Below are 15478 nucleotides of genomic sequence, written 5' to 3'. Positions count from 1 at the left end.
AGGGAAAGAAATAGAAATGCTAAAAGTAAAAGAGTGAATTGGTTAAAATATAAAAGAAACACCCACTTCTTAAGAGTAATATCACTGAAAATTTCATTAAAAAGATAAGTATTCCTTAGCAATTTTCTCCAATGTACCCTACTTGTCAATCATTGACAAAAATGACTGTATATATGTGATAATCACTACTACATTGACATTTTCAGAGTCACATTTAGAATTTGCCCTACATAATCACAGTAGGTAAGTTTAAGAATAACTAGCTAAGCGAAATAAGTCAAGCAGAGAAAGACAATTATCATATGGTTTCACTCATTTATGGAACATAAGAAGTAGGAAGATCGGTAGGAGAAGTAAGGGAAGAAGAAAGGGGGGGGGTAAACAGATGGGGGAATGAACCACGAGAGACTATGGACTCTGGGAAACAGACTGAGGGCTTCAGGGCGCGGGGAATGGGATACGCTGGTGATGGGTATTGCTTCACACTTGCAAGACAAATCTCATCTGCCATAAAAAGCACAAGGAAAGGGTATCAAAAGGGCGACCACAACAGGGGCTATTGCAATACTTATGTGGAAGATGTAAGGAGGAATGTGTAACAGAGCCAAAATTCACCTTTTTCAGTATGTTACTGATCTTTGCAACAGTGTTTTGAGTGTTATGTATTGGTGCTTCAGAATTATTAATTGGAAGAAACACTGATATTTTATGATAAAGGAATCCAGAGGCTATTTAAGAATAATAACTTATTTGCATGTATGTAATAATTGGCAAAATGCATTGCAAATACATTATTTCATTTATTTGTTAACTGAACCAGGGGAAGTATTAAAATAGGTTTTGATCTCCTTCCATTTCAGATTGGGAACCTTATGCTTTGCAGGATTGTGATCCCAAGATCTAAAATCTGTTAATTAGTAGAGACAAACATTTATACCTACAGTACTTTCCACAATTCTGCTTTTCATGCCCATTAGCACTTTACAACCACCTGTAGTGCTCTGCATATAGAAAATGCCCAGGCCCTGCCCTAGACTAATTAAATCAGAATCTCTGGAGATGAGACATAGGGACTATGATTTATTTAACGCTTAAGAGGTGATACTTATATTGGCAACAGAGCTGCTTTATACCAAGTATTCTGACTCCAAATTTAGTTTTCTTTCTATTCTCCCACAATGCCTTTCTTAAACAACACTTGATAAAATAGGCCTGACTTGAACAAATAACCAACTTTTGTTATAGGTTAGCATAATGATTAACATCTCAAATCCCAACAAACCAGATATGGACCTCAGAGTGGGAGAAAATATTTGCAAACCACATATCAGATATGGGATTAATATCCAAAATATATAAAGAACTCCTACAACTCTATAACAACAACAACAACAACAATCCTTTTAAAAGTTTGGCTCAGGCACTAAATAAATATTTTTTCCAAAGACAACACCTAAATGGCCAATCAGTACATGAAAAGATGCTCAGTATCACTAATCATCAGAGAAATGCAAGTCAAAACCACAATGAAATATTATCTCACACCTGTTAGAATAGCTATCATAAAGAAGATAAGAGCTAATGTTTGGCAAGGATTTGAAGAAAAGGGAAGCCTTTTACAGTGTTAGTGGGAATGTAAATTGGTTCAGACACTGTGGAAAACAATATGAGTTTCTTCCAAAAAATTTAAAAATAACTACCATAAGATCCAGCAATTCTACTTCTGGGTATACACTCAAAGGAGATGAAAACGGAATATCAAAGAGATATATCCATTCCCATGTTTATTGCAGCATTTTTCACAACCTAAGTGTCCATGAATGGGTGAATGGACAAAGAAGATCAGTCTATATGTATGCTGGAATATTATTCAACCACAAGAGAGAAGGAAAGTCTGCAGTTTGTGACAACATGTATTGGACATTGAGGGCATTATGCTCAGGGAATAAGCCAAACAGAGAAAGACAAATACTGCCTGGTATCACATAAATGTGGAAAATAAAAACAAAACATATAAAGCAAAGTCATAGAAACAGGAAGTAGAAACATGGTTGCCACAGCTGGGGCAGAAGAAATAGGGGGAGGTTGTAAAAAAGGCACAAACTTTTAATAGTAAGGTAAGGTCCGAGGATATAATGTATAACATGGTGGCTGTAGTTGATAACACTATATTTTATAATTGAAATTTGCTGAGAGTGCAACTTAAAAATTCTCACCAAACACATATTTGAGATGGTGGATATGTTAATTAGTTAAATGGGAGGAATCCTTTCACAACGTTTATGCATATCAAATCAACATGATACACACTTTAAATATCTCATAACAAATTTTCAGTTATACTTCAATAAAACTGAAAAACTTAAAAAAAAACAGAACAAAACCAAATAAACAAATAAGAGGTTAATATCTACAGGACTGTTTATAAAACTCTCAGTTTCTAATTTTTTTAACCTTATAATTGCATTAAGCAGAAAGACTGCAACTCCCCATAATTACATAGCAGACTTGTACTAAATTGTCCCGGTATTTTAAGTAGTCATCATTTACAATAAAATTCATTTTAGAATCAAAGAAAAAGTAATCATTTTAAACTCTAGTAAAGTTTTTTGGCTTCTGCAAAAGAGGGTGATAAAACTTCCAAAATTAAAAAAAGATACACAATTTAAATAAAGAATTTAGAATTGGCATAAACTATTAGATATAAATGGGAGGTTAAATGAGTTAATAGATAATATTGAGCAGCTCCATCAGAATTATACACCAAGATAAAATATGTGTGTGTGCTTGTGTGTTTATGAAAGAGTAATGAGAAAACTGATACACAGATGACAGGACTCAATAGTCATCTAATAGGAATTTCAGAAACCATATAGAGAGAGGAATACAGCAACAGTAATATTTGAAAAGGATATTGCTTAGAAATTTCCAGAATTATAGAAAAACACGAGTCTTCCCATTTAAAGCAAACTCTAGCTAGGAAAAGGAATAAAAATCAGTTCTCACTTACAGAAATACTAATGAAACTTTATAATACTAAAAATAAAGATACAGAATACAGAGCACCTACAAATGAATAACTTTACTAACTTTTCCAAAGAAATAGTACTAGATTACTAAGCGATAAATTTAGAAGTGTAGAAGAAAAATGATGGCTAATCCAAAATTCTACACCCAGCTAGCCTACCTTCCATAAATAGAGTCAAAATAATGACACTTGAAGAGATTAAAATCTAAAATCTTTTGATACATGATCTCTCATTGAAAAAATTATAAACAAACACACTTCACCTAGAAGGAAAGTAAACCCAGAGGAAAAACACATGAAATAATTTAAAAAGTAGCATTGATAAATAAATTGAATTAAAAAGTAGCATTGAAATTAATAAATATATAAACTGAATGAACCATTTCTAAGAAACAGAAAAACTAAACAAAATATTTCCAATTATAGTGTCCCTATTTAGCCACACACACATACACAAAAGTGATAATGCTGACAGTGTATGTAGTAGGGAGTATAGGTTTTGATGAGAGAGAAAAAGATGTGCAGGCGATTAAGAAGTTATTAGAATAGGCCAAGGTAGAGATATAGCATATGTTTAAGTAATGGCAATAAGAACAGTAAAGAGCCAATGCATCTGACAATTATTATCACTAAATTTACAATGTTTAACAACAAAAAGACATACCAGTATTAATTCTAGTATTTTAAGATGCACTTATGTGAAATAAGCTATTACATTAAAACAGCACTGTTTTTCAATCTTTTTTCCTTTATTTTCAAAAGATTTTAGTTTCAGTATATTTCTGTGTTCTATATTTCTATTCAAATATATCTTGCAGTGACAAAACAGGTTTTTTTTTTGTCAAAAGAAGCTTATTATTGAAATGTAATGAGGAAATATAACTCTTCTATGTGTCAAGGAAATGTGATGGTAAAAATAAACACAATGTGTTAGTATAAGCATTTCTTTCCAAAATGAAGCCTTTCAGTGCTAAAAAGTTTTTGTTTTATTTTTAGGGATTTATGCACCCTGTGGAGAATGAATACATAGAGAATGTAATCTTTCTTGGACTTCCATTTTAATCATAAATTTACTAATCTTCATTTTATTCTTTGGAGGCACTCTTTATTCTTAAAGAATGGTTTATTGTAATAAAAACATTGGCTTTCATGTGTTGATTTTGAAGATATATTTGTTGGGAGTATTGTATTTGAACATAATGTAAGTGGAGTAGATTCTAATTATATTATGAACATTGCAAGTAAGCAAAGGTCAAAAATTGCAATCTAGATGTTTTGCAAATATCTCACACATCTGTTTTCAGTGCATTAAAACCATTTCATATACTTATACATATATCTTCTAAGACTTTCAGTCATTCATATAAAATCTGATTGATTACCTGCTAAGGACTTGGTTTCAAAATATTTTTCTGAGGAAAGCAGAAAAAGGAAAGCTGTTCATTTTTTAACTATCAAAATATATAGGGGTAAAATATTCAAGGAAAGGCAATCTAGAGTATACCAAAAGGACTAATGTTACTCATGACACCTATTTTATTAAGTATATGAAACTATTTAATCTATACCCCCTACCCTAGTATTTTCATATATGGTTGGAACAAATATTCATGCTTCCAAAGGTTAAACAGTTGATGGGAACAGTGGGCAGAGTTAGCATCACCATACTTAATTAATCACAATAAAATATCACAGTGCCAGAGTCAAGTGCTTAACCCCTCCCAGAGAGGGGGTTATGTAAACAACATAGTTTACATGTGCGTGTGCGTGTGTGTGTGTGTGTGCATGTGTGTTTTGGAAGAAAGGAAGAGGCATGGAGGGAAGGAGGGAGAGAGAAAACACTATTTGAAAAGATATAGACACCCTTATGTTTATTGCAGCATTATTTACAAGAGACAAAATATGGAAGCAAACCAAATGGCTGTTGATAGATTAATGGATAAAGAAGGTATGGTAAATATATACAATAGAATATTACTCAATCATAAAAAAGAATTAGATCTTGCCATTTGCAAAAATAGAGGGTATTATGCTCATTGAAATAACTTAGAGAGAAACAAATACCATATGATTTCACTTATATGTGGATTTTAAAAGCAAAACAAATAACAACAACAAAAATAGAAACAGACTCATAAATACAGAGAAGAAACTGGTGGTTGCCAGAGGGGAAGGGAATGAGAAAGGAAAATAATAAGTATAACAGATATAATAAGAGACAAAATGGAATCATAAAGTGTTCAGTTAAGACCAGAAAGCAGAAAAAGAAGAAAAACAAGGAACAAATGCAATAAACAGAAATCAGTTTTAATAATGTTACATATTAATCCAGCTGTAGAAATAATCACTTTAGATATGAATGTCCTAACTAAAACATTTGACAGAATTTCAAAGGAGATAAATACATGGAGGTTTAGGAACATCCTACCAAAGAATGAATGGTTCCACCACTAAATTAAAGAAGAAAATTTAAAAATACATGAAAAAAATGAAAACGAAAACATGATGGTCCAAACCCTTTGGAATACAGCAAAAGTGGTCCTAAGAGGGAAGTATATACCAATACAGGCCTACCTCAAGAAGCAAGAAAAATCTCAAAACCAACCTAAACTTACACTGAAAGCTAGAAAAGGAACAACAAATGAAGCAAGCCTAAAGCCAGCAGAAGGAAAGATAATAATGATTAGAGCAGAAATAAATGATATAGAAACAAAAAACTGTAGAACAGATCAATGAAACCAGGAGCTGTTCTCTGAAAGAATTGATAAAATTGATAAACCCCTAGCCAGTCTTAACAAAATGAAAAGAGAAAGTACCCAAATAAAATCACAAATGAGAGAGGAGGGATCACAACCAAAACCACAGAAATACAAATAATTATAAGAGAATATTATGAAAAATCATATGTCAACAAATTGGGCAATCTGGAGGAAAGGGATAGATGCCTAGAAATACATGAACTACCAAAACTGAAACAGGAAGGAAGAAAAAACTTGAGCAGACTGATAACCAGCAAAGAAATTGAATCAGTAATCAAAAATCTTCCATCAAACAGAAGTGCAGGGCCACATGGCTTCCTAGGGGTAATTCTACAAGACACTTAAAGAAGAGTTAATACCTATTCTTCTCAAGCAGTTCCAAAAATAGAATTGGAAAGAAAACTTCCCAACTCATTCTACAAGACCAGCATTACCTTGATTCCAAAACCAAAGACCCCACTGAAAGAAAAGCATTTTAGGCCAACATTCCTGATGAACATGGAGGCAAAAATTCTCAACAAAATACTAGCAAATAGAATGCAATAGTACATTAAAAGAATCATTCACCACAATCAAGATGGATTAATTTCTGGGCTACAAGGGTGGTTTAATATTTGTAAATCAATTGTGATAAACTGCATTAATAATATAAAAGAATATGATCCTCTTCATAGATGCCCCCTCCCCCAAACCAACAAAAACACACATTGAAAAGTACAGCATCCATTCTTGATAAAAACCCTCAACAAAGTAGGGGTAGAGTGAACATACCTCAACATCATAAAGGCCATGTATGAAAGACCAACAGCTAATATCATCCTCAGTGGGGAAAAACTGAGATCTTTTCCTCTATGGTCAGGAACAAGACAGGGATGTCCACTCTCACCATTGTTATTTAACATAGTACTGGAAGTCCTACCCTCAGCAATCAGACAACAAAAAGAAATAACAGGCATCCAAACTGGCAAGGAAGAATTAAAACTTTCACTATTTGGAGATGACATGATACTCTATGTAGAAAACCTGAAATACTCCACCAAAAAATTGCTAGAATGGATACGTGAATTCAGTAGAGTTGCAGGTTACAAAATCAACATAAAAAATTTGTTGCATTTCTATACAGTAATAATGAAATAGTAGAAAGAGAAATCAAGGAATTGATATCATTTACAACTTCACCAAAAACCATAAGATGCCTAGGAATAAATCTAACCAAGAGGTGAAGATCTGTACTTGGAAAACTATAGAACACTTACAAAAGAAATTGAAGACTACACAAAGAAATGGAAAAACATTCCATGCTCATGGAGTGGAAAAACAAATATTGTTAAAATGTCTATACTACCTAAAGCAATCTATAAGTTTAATGCAATCCCTACCAAATACCACCAGCATTTTTCACAGAACTAAAACAAACAATCCTAAAATTTGTATGGAACCACAAAAGACCCTGAATACAAAAGCAATCTTGAAAAAAGAAAGCAAAACTGAAGGCATCACAATTTTACACTTCAAGATATATTATAAAGCTTCAGTGATCCAGCCAGTAGGGTACTGGCACAAAAACAGACATATAGATCACTGGAACAGAACAGAACACCCAGAAATGGACCCACAACTATATCATCAACTAATCTTCAACAAAGCAGGAAAGAATATCCAATGTAAAAAAGACAGTCTCTTCAACAAATGGTATTGGGAAAACAGGACAACAACATGTAAAAGAATGAAACTAGACCACTTTCTTATTCCATACACAAAAGTAAAATCAAAATGGATGAAAGACTTTAATGTGAGACAGGAATCTATCAAAATCCTAGAGGAGAACATAGACAGTAAGCTTTTTGACATCAGCCATAACAACTTCTTACTAGACACACCTCTGAAGGCAAGGGAAACAAAAGCAAAAATAAACTATTGGGACTTCATCAAGATAAAAACTTCTGCACAGTAAAGGAAACAATCAACAGAACTAAAAGGCAGCCTACAGAATGGAAGAAGATATTTGCAAGTGACATATCTGATAAAGGGTTAATATCCAAAATCTATGAAGAACTTATCAAACTCAACACCCAAAAGCCAAATAAGCCAGTTAAGGAAAGGGCAGAAGACATGAATAGACATTTTTCCAAAGAAGACATACAGATGGCTAAAAGACATATGACAAGATAATCAATATCACTTATCATCAGGGAAATACAAATCAAAACTACAGTGAGACATCATCGCACACCAAAACTACAATGAGATACCACCTCACACCTGTCAGAATAGCCAAAAGTAACAACACAGGCAATAACAGATGTTGGTAAGGATGCTGAGAAAGGGGAACCCTCTTACACTGTTGGTGGAATGCAAACTGGTGCAGCCACTCTGGAAAACAGTATGGAGGTTCCTCAAAAAGTTAAAAGTAGAACTACCCTATGATCCAGCAATTGCACATCTAGGATATATACTCAAAGGATACAAAAATACAGATTTGAAGGGGTACCTGCACCTTGATCTTTACAGTAATAATATCAGCAATAGCCAAACTATGGAGAGAGCCCAAATGCCCATCATGTGATTAATGGATAAAGAAGATGTGCGCTATACATATGTGATGGAATATTACTCAGCCATCAAGAAGAATGAAATCTTGCCATTTGCAAGGATATGGGTGGAGCTAGAGAGTGGATTACGCTAAATGAAATAAGTCCATCAGAGAAAGACAAATACCATAGGATTTCACTCATGTGGAATTTAAGAAACAAAACAGATGAACATAGGGTAAGGAAGAAAAAAAGAGAAGTAAACAAACCATAAGAGACTCTTAAGTATAGAGAACAGGTTGCTGGAAGGGAAGAGTGTGGGCAATGGGCTAAATGGGTGATGGGGATTAAGGAGGAACTTGTCATAAGTACTGGGTGTTATATGTAAAAGCTGAATCATTTGAATTCTACTGAAACTAATATTACACTGTATGTTAATTAACTGGAATTTAAATGAAAAGTTGAAACTAAAAGAAAAAAAAAACTGGCTCAAATATATGTGATATAAATCCATTTAAAATACAATGAACCCCGGGGCACCTGGGTGGCTCAGTCAGTTAAATGTCTGCCTTCAGCTGAGGTCCTGATCTTGGGGTTCTGGAATCGAGACCCATGTCAGGCTCCCTGCTAAGCACTACTAGGATATGTACTCAAAGGATACTAAGCAGGGAGCCCGCTTCTCTTTCTCCCTCTCCCTGTTTGTGATCTCTTGCTCTCTCACTCTCTTGCTCTCTCCCTCAAATAAATAAAATCTTGAAAATAAAAAATAAAAATAAAATAACCCCAATAAATTAAAAGTATGGAAAAATATACCATGCAAACAAGTAATCAAAAGAAAGCTGGCGTAGTTATATTAATTTGAGACAAAACCAACTTAAGACAAGGAAGATTATCAGGGATAAAGAGAAGCATTATATAATCATAAAGGGGTCAATTCTCCAAGAAGATAATAGTAATTCTAAACATGTGTGCATCTAACAACAGAGATTCAAAAATATGAAGCTAAAATTGACAGAAATTGAAAGGAGAAACAGACAACTACACTATTATTGTTGGCTACTTCAATATCTTTTTCAATAATTGATAGATTAAGCATGCATGTAATCGATAAGGCTATAAATGGCCTCAGCAGCACTATCAACCAACTTGATTTAATTGATATTTATAGAATACAACATACAAACAATAGCGGAATATATCTTCTTCTCAATCTCCCTTGAAACATTCACAAAGCTAGACAATATTCTTGGCCATAAAATACCTTAGCAAATTTTAAATAATAGAAATATAAATTCAGTGCTCAGATAACAATGAGATTGAATTAAAAGTCAGTAAATGAAAGGTGTCCAGAACTTGCTAAATATTTGCAGATTAAATAACACACAAAAAAAACATATGCATTAGAAAGGAAAAATATATATATATAACAATGATAACCTAATCTGTGCATTAGACATCTTGAGAAAGAAGGCTAAAGAAAGGCTTAAACAAGAAGAAAAAGGAAATAAAATTAGAACAGAACTCAACAAAATAAAAAAAACAATATGGAGAAAATCAAAAACACCTAAAGCCATTTTTATTCTTTTAGGAAAACTTCAGTTAAATTAATGAATCTCTATCCAGGCTAACCAAGAAAGAACCAGAGACAGCACAAATTACAAATACCAAAAATAAAAAATGGTTTATCACTACTAATACATGGACATAAAAAGGTCAATAAGGGAATATTAAAGATAAGCTTATGCATACAAATTTGAAAATTTAGATGTGATGGACCAATGACACATTTCCCAAGCACACAGAAGGAGAAAAAAATAACATTAATAGCCCTTTATCTATAATAAAATTTTATCAATAATTGAAAACCTTCCAAAAAAAAGCACCAAACCATTATTTCACTAGTTAATTCTCTGAAACACTTAAAGGAGAAATAATGCTTATTCTCTGAAATCTCTTCAAGAAAATAAAAGCAGGAAGATCAATCCTTATGCATGCTGTGATGTCAGCATAACCCAGGTAGCAAAACCAGATACAAATATTACAATAAAAAAAAGATGATTATAGACCAAACTCTCTCAGAAAACGCAAGCAAAAATCCTCAACAAATCCAACAATATGTAGAAAGAATTATGCTCCAAGACCAACCGGGATATATTTTAAGTAAATGAGGCTGTTTCGATGTTCAAACTCTGTAAATATAATCTACCATATCAATAGATTAAAAGAAAAACATATGATCATATTCAGATGCAGAGAATTTTAAAAAGCCAGTACCCATTCCTGATAAAATTTCCACATGTTTTAAATGAGAAGCATTCTAAAAAATACCTTATCAGTGTTCTTCAAAACTGTCCAGATCACCAAACACAAGGAAAGTCGGAGAAACTGTCATAGCCAACAGGAACCTAAGAAGACATAATGGATAAATGCAATGTAGTTTCCTGAAAGGGATCCTGAAATGGGGGGGGGGGGGGGGGAGACATTATATAAACCCAAGAAAATCTGAATAAAGTATGTACTTTAGTAAAGAATTATTAATATTGGTTCATTAATAGTGACAAACAGGCCTTATTAAGTATTAATAGTAGGAGAACTTGAGTGTGGGGTTCATGTAGACTCTCTATTACTTTGCAACTTTTCTATAAATCTAAAACTCTTCTAAAATTTAAAAGAAGTTTATTTCAAAACAGTCAACAAAAATCGGAATAAATGAACTCATATATTTTCTTCAAATATTTCCTCTTAAAAAGAATATGTAAGTTTTGGCACAAATTTCAATGTGTTATTTTTTGAGGGTGAGGGCGTTAATGAACTTTGCGGAATAAGCGGAAAGAAAAATATGATGAGATAGTAGTATTCAGCCTACAAGTATAATTTTTGGTTTGTTATATGCTTTTTAAAGACAGTTTTCATTTCTTTTCTTCTTTTCAAATTTTTTTTTTAAATTCTAGTTAGTTAACATACAGTGCAATATTGGTTTCAGGAGTAGAATTCAGTGATTCATCACTTACATACAATGCCCAGTGCTCATCAAAACAAGTGCCCTACTTAATACCCATAGCCCATCCCCCCCATCCATTTCCCCTCCAGCAACCCTCAGTTTGTTTTCTATCTTTAAGTGTCTCTTATGGTTTGTTTCCATATCTCCCTTTTCTTTATTTTTTACCCCTTCTCATATCTTCATCTGTTTTATTTCTTAAATTCCACGAGTAAAACATATAGTATGTGTCTTTCTCTGCTTATTTCACTTAGCATAATATAATCTAGCTCCATCCGTGTTGTTGCAAATGGCAAGATTTCATTCTTTTTGATGGCTGAGTAATATTCCATCATGTGTGTGTGTATACATATGTGTATATACATATGTATATACACACACACACACGCACACACACCCCAAAACTTCTTTATCCATTCATCAGTTGATAGACATCTGAGCTCTCTCCATAGTCTGGCTATTGTTGATAATGCTGCTATAAACATAGGGGTGCATATATCCCTTTGAATCTGTAGTTTTCTATCCGTTGGGTAAATACCTAGTATTGCAATTGCTGGATCATAGGGTAGTCCTACTTTTAACTTTTTGAGGAACCTCCATACTGCCTTCCAGAGTGGCTTAACCAGTGTGTATTCCCACCAACATTCAAGAGGCTTCCCCCTTCTCATCCTCATCAACACCTATTGTTTCTTGTGTTGTTAATTTAGCCATTCTGACAGGTGTGAGGTGGTATCTCATAGTGGTTTTGATTTGCATTTCCTTGATGATGAGTGATGTTGAGCATCTTTTCATGTGTCTATTAGCCATGTGGATGTCTTCTTTGGAAAATGTTGAAGACAGATTTCAATTTGATTTTTAAAATGTCCCTAAAAGAACTATAAATCTGTCCTCTGTCCTCTACAACTTTTTTTTTAGCCTGAAAATTTCCTTGATTCTTAGATTTGAATTTGAAAGTATTTTCAGACCTTAAGAGGTGCAATGAGTGTACCATTATTAAAATACACATCCTAATTTTAAATCATTCTTTTTAGCATATTAAAAGCATGTTGTGTATGTGTTTTTTTGGGCAAAATATATATTTTTGCCAATAAATTCTATGAATTACTCATAGTTTTGAAATGTCTCTACTCATAGAGTAAGGATGAAGTGTTTTATATGACTACGTCTTTGAAGGTACAGTCAAGTGGATTTCTTCCACATGTTCCATGAGAAAAAATAGTTTAGCTATGGGCTAATTATTATTTCATGCCATTTAATTTGTCCCATTTAATCTAAAGGCATGAAATAAAATATCTCTCACACACTAAATGCTGGGGAGCATGTGTGTGTGCGTGTGTGCATGTGTGCGTGCACACACACACGCACATGCACACATGTGCATATCTTTGGGGCACTGGCACAACATTTAATATTTTTCCCTTTGATACCATGTCAGTAAAGACATATAGATATAATGAAATAAATATAAACACATAAAAAGAGTATTGATCAGTACTTTTTCTTTTTTTAAAGAACACATACACCAGGTTACTCAAAGTTGGAGATTTGCTTTCCTTACTCAAGAGAGGGGACTGATACTATGGCTTTTCTTGTTTTCCAACCATTGCTTTCCAGGAAGGTAGAAAATAAGGGTTGATGTTCCTCTTAAAATCCAAGTTGAACTGTCTCCTGACTTAATCCTCTCAGCATAAATCAGCAACAACTCTTCCCCTGGCTTATGCTGAAATATTCTCAGTTGATTATACAATATACTACATTTGAAAGAAGCAAATTTGTTTGGACACTTCTGCAAGTTAGAAAATCTCTCCCAAATCCTGAGCTACATTACCTTTCTCTTTGTCTTTCACCCCTGTATCTGTTTCTGGGCTGCTTTAAAAAAAAAAAAAAAAAAAAAAAAAAAAAAAAAAGAAGAAGAAGAAAGAAGGAAAGAAAGAAAGAAGCAAAATCTAACCTTTAGTGACTTAATGTCCAAAGCAATTCATCATCTTGATAACTGCCTTCAGAATATTTTCCAAAATTTCCACATCTATAAAAAGGTTAAGGACAAAAAGTAGTTGTATGAAATATGTTATAAATTCTAAAAATGATGAGATCATATTTAAGTAAGGAATGGATATAGAATATGATAATGTTCTTGGTTTAAGTTCATTTTGGTAATACTGCTCTTCAAAAATGATACTGAAATTATAAATTATCAATGGTTTTATTAAATCCCATGGACATATATGATGATTTTTTTTCTACAATTTTTTTTTAAAGCAGAGAGTTTGATGCAAGTTGTAGATTTGCATATTTTTTTCTCAGGTATACATCCATATCTATTGTCAAAAAGAATAGTATACACTTTATTTTTTATAGAATATTAAGAATACACAACAAAATGTGTGGCATATCTTAAAATAATAAAAAGACATGTTACCTAGTATGTTTGGTAGATAATAAATTTGTTAAATATTGCCTAGCCTATAATAACTAACAAATTTATTTTTCATGGCATTTATGAAAAAAATTACCTTTGAAGTAATTTACATTTTTTTCTTTTTAAAATGTGTCTGGGTTGTTCATAGTTCCTTGCTCTTCAATAGATAATTGTAGATAGAGTGATTTTTAGGTAGAGTTCAAAATATATAATAGCTTGATTGGTTTCTCCCTCTTTCATTTTTCTTGATCTTATTTACCTGTGAGTTAGGTGAATAACAGCCACAACAATTTATCAGATGGCCATTCTTATTTTCAAACTTTAAAACTTTGTTTGAGGCAAACTGCATATTTAGAGTAGAAATCAAAAGTTGAACAAAGAAAGGCAAATAAAAATTTTGGTGTGACCAGTTTTACAAAACACTATGGATTAATTTTGACTTTCACACCATAAACTTTATATCCAGGCAGAGGAATTCATTGTGTTGCAGGTTAAGCAACATTAAATTTTAAAACACCACCATGATTTCATCCTATGAGCATTTGAGAAACTTTTATATTTTAGCCCAGATGCATATTTAATGGGTTATACTCTACTAGGCAGCAGCAGCATTATGAAACTTCTGAATAATTGAGGTCTATGGGAATGACATATAGGAATGTTATTAGGATTTTTCATTTTTTATTACAGTCAATTAGACACTGATATGCTAATAACTTTTGAGATTGTGCATTTATCTGCTTAAGAGAGCAGGCAGGAAAAAAAAATTATCTGTGTTCTATACCACAGAATGTAGTAGCATAAAAATATCCACTACCAAAATCTCAAAGATCTTGTTTACTCAGCAGATTAAGAGAACTCTGGTGACAAGAGGAACAAATGAGTTAGCTGTTATTCACCAAGCCTCTTAAATAACGTAATGGATACAAGATTTAAATTACTAGTCCTAGTAAATTTGTACCTTTCTGATAATTTATGCCTGCTCAGGCAAAATACAAGCATGTTATTTCAAGGCATACTGCAGGGCTCTTGGAGTCCTACTCCCCAGGACTGTAATTGTAGTTCGCAAACACTATGCATCAGTATCGGGTAACATGCTAATGAATCAGCTAGCCATGTGTACGTTCCAAGGTAGTAAAAACATTCGCGTTTATTTATCAGAGCTTTCTCCAGTAGGTCACATTATGATCTGGCTGTCTTGGAGCACAGTCTGCTCCCCTCACGAAATCATTTCAAGTGATTTAGATGTCTGAATCTCACATTGTGTTTTCTTGCTTTCTGTCCTTTGTTCTCACCTCAACCCTCACTCAATTAGGCTGGCCTACCCACTCATTTATCACATCTTTGCCCATAAAGAAAGCACTAGGTGCCATGCTAGGTAATGCCAATATCTGGTATCTTCTGAGGCCTCTCTCCTTAGTTTTCAGATGGCTACCTTCTCGATGTGTCACGACATGACCTTTTCTCTGTGCGTGGATGTCTGGGGTATAAGGACACTAGTCATATTGGATTAGGGCCCAGTCTAATGCCCTCATTTTAACTCAACCACCTCTTTAAACAGCTCATCTCCAATGATGGTTACATTCTGAGGTACTGGGTTTGGGACTTCAAAATATGAATTTGGGGGGACACATCTACATCTAGGCTCATAACAATGGTCTTGCTGTGGAAGATTAAATTCAATCAGAAAAGGCCAACATATGTAACAGGCTTCAGAAAAGAGCATGTAGAGAATTGCAGATC

Source organism: Ursus maritimus, unplaced genomic scaffold, assembly GCF_017311325.1.
Source record: "Ursus maritimus isolate PB19 unplaced genomic scaffold, ASM1731132v1 scaffold_15, whole genome shotgun sequence".
NCBI lineage: Eukaryota > Metazoa > Chordata > Mammalia > Carnivora > Ursidae > Ursus > Ursus maritimus.
The sequence above is the reverse complement of the archived record's forward strand: the minus strand, read 5'-3'. Positions refer to the sequence as shown.